The 2889-nt window shown below is 55.0% G+C and overlaps 1 pseudogene; it reads left to right on the top strand.

Annotated features, from left to right (window-relative positions):
• Positions 1 to 876: 876 nt before the first annotated feature.
• On the top strand, positions 877 to 2244 carry LOC115834404 (annotated as a pseudogene).
• The last annotated feature ends 645 nt before the right edge of the window (positions 2245 to 2889 follow it).

Here is a 2889-nt window from a genome sequence, read left to right as displayed (position 1 = left end):
ATAGATGGAAAAGACTCATCAATTAAAAAAAGTGTCATCAATCTAGGACAGGGTGCCAAAGGCACTCTGGGAATATGGAAGCAAGAGTCTTCCCTGCCACTTGGGGGAAAATTCCAGTCTTCAGCCTCAGCTGAGGATCTAGTTTATAATATAAAGACTGGAAGGGAGTTCTCCAGCTGAGCAGCTTTCCCCAACGTAAAGGACTACAGAAAGGACACCTGAAGCTCTCCAACAGACGTTCCCGCCAAGCCCCCCCCCCCCCCCCGGGGATTCACAGGTGGGTACAGCTGTGTGGAAGTAAAGTTGTTATATTCTGGAAGCCCCCAATCCAAGGCTGAGGGAGGGGGGATGGGGGCTATTTCAGCATTGATGGAAGGCGGGCTGGTTAGCTGCGCTGTTCTGCTCCTCTCTCGTGTTTCTCCTATGCTGCCTAATATTCTGCCTTGGCCCATGAGGAGATTGTGCTCACGCAGACTGGCAGTGCGGGAAACAGATTGGCAACCAAGGTTGGCAGCTGGGGCTCTAAGACGGGCCCGCCCAGGCCTGCCGGGTGGCCAGGGAAGGTGTTGGCAGTGGCGGTGTGGGCACCCCTCTGATTGGCGGCCCTTGGGATCCCTGAGCCATTACCCCGAGTGGAACTGGGGCAGCTGGCGAGGTGGCCAGGGGGGGAGGCTCAGGGACAGGCGGCCCTCCAGGAGATAGTGGGGGGGCAGATGAGGGTGGGGCTGGGAGAGGGGCAGGGGCGCCTCCGTGACTCAGCCTTAGCCTGTCTGGACCTCCCTCTCAGGCAGTGTCTGGGAGGTGATCTCTGATGAGCATGCCATAGACTTCGCTGGCAGCTACCCGGGGGACAGCACCTGCAGCTGGAGCGCATCAATGGTGTATAACAACGAGGCCCAGCGGGGCGAGACCCGCCCTCCTTCCCACCCGCCTCCTGGGACGCGGCCTCCCCTCACTCATGCCTTCCCGCCCACTCAGGATGGCACTTACGTGCCCCGCACTTGCCGTGATCTGGAGATGGGCCCATGGACTATGGCGCCTCGGGCCCTCGGGCAGATCTTTCAGGCAGACAACTTTCATCCGGGCGAGCTGCGGTGGAGGACTGGGGTGCAGCTTCTTAGCCAGGGCAGCTCAAAATCTAGGAGTACCCCAAGGTCATCGCTGTGGGAACTGTGGAGCCCGGGCCCCTGAACACCTCCCTATCCTCTGAGTTTGAGTCGCTCAATCTGCCACTTCTAGTCGGGCTTTGGGAGGAAGGCCCAGGTAACTCCTCAAGGTGAGGAGGCTACTGATGTAAACTCCCTGCAGGGAGCTGGGCTGGGGCCTTGACTACACCTTCCCTGAAATGGGGCAGGAGCGCCTGCAGCGAGGTCTGTTACCTGTCTCAGGTTTGACTCCTGACTTAATTCCTAACAAGGGGAAGCTGCTGTCCTGCAACTCTTGGGGAGGGATTCATTTGCTCCACCTGGCAGGCGAATGGTGCTTTCGCCTCACCCCTGACACTTGGCCCTTTTTGCTTTATGGTGGTGACCACTGATGAACCGTATAACCTGGCCATCGAGTGACTGGCTGTACTCTCTTACAGGTCTGAGTGGGGGCTGGAAACAACTGGGCCAAGGGATACTATACAGAAGGCGTGGAGGCTGGATGGAGTCAGTGGAAGGAAGTTGTCAGAAAGGACGCTGAGAGCTGTGACTGCCTGGCAGGGTTTGCAGCTGACCCACTCCCTGGGTGGGGGGATTGAGTCTGGGATGGGTACCCTTCTTCATTAATAAGATCTGGGAGGAGTATCCAGACAGAATGATAAACACATTTAGTATTCTGCCCTCGCCCAAGGTGTCAGACACCGTGGTAGAGCCCTATAATGCCCATCCTCTCAGGTCCCCGGCTCATAGAAAATGCGGATGAGACCTTTTGCATAGGTAATGAAGCCTATATGACATATGTTCAGGACCCTAGAACTGCCTGCATCCACTATGGTGACCTGAACCACCTGGTGTCTGTTACCATCAGTGGGGTCACCATGTGCCTGCGCTTCCCAGGCCAGCTGAATGCTGACTGTGGAAGCTGGCCATGAACATGGTCCTGTTTCCCGGCTGCATTTCTTCATGCCCGGCTTTGCCCCCACTGACCAGCCGGGGCAGCCAGCAGTACTGGGTCTTGACCGTGGCTGAGCTTACTCAGCAGATGTTTGATGCTAAGAACATGAGTTGCCTGCAGACCCCTGTCATGGCCGCTACCTAATGGCGGGTGCCATTTTTCATGAGTTCGCATGCTATTGGAGGGAGGTGGATGGAACAAATGTTGAACATTCAAAATAAGAAAGCAGCTACTTTGGCTGACTGGCTCCCCAACACGTAAAAACGGCCGTCTGTGACATCCCACCCTGGGGGCTAAAAATGTCAGCCACCTTCATTGGGAATAATACGGCCATCCAGGACTCTTCAAGCGTGTTCAGAGCAGTTTACAGCAATGTTCAGGCACAAGGCCCCCTCACTGGGTACATGGGCGAGGGGCATGGATGAGACTGAATTCCCGAAGCTGAGAGGACATAAACGACCTGGTGTCTGAAATATCAGCAACATCAGGATGCCAAGGCTAGGAGGAGGAGTTTGAGGAGTATGTTGAGGAGGAGGTGGCCTAGAACTTTCCTTTTCTAGGTAAATTGTGAAACTGTGTGGATTCTTTACTGTGTTCTGACAGCCATGTGTCACTATGCAGTTGTTCATTTGTGTCTTCACCTCTCCTCCTGCTGCATTTTAAAGCACTTTTATGCGTGTGGTTTTGCTAAAAAGTATTATCATAGCATCTGTTTTTCACCTCCAACTTCTTTTCATGGGCCCTCTGGCTACTGCTGCCCAGATGCACATCGTTGTCCTGCAAGGCTGA

This window comes from Nomascus leucogenys, unplaced genomic scaffold (assembly GCF_006542625.1).
Source record: "Nomascus leucogenys isolate Asia unplaced genomic scaffold, Asia_NLE_v1 001094F_54511_qpd_obj, whole genome shotgun sequence".
Lineage (NCBI taxonomy): Eukaryota > Metazoa > Chordata > Mammalia > Primates > Hylobatidae > Nomascus > Nomascus leucogenys.
The sequence above is the reverse complement of the archived record's forward strand: the minus strand, read 5'-3'. Positions and strand labels throughout refer to the sequence as shown.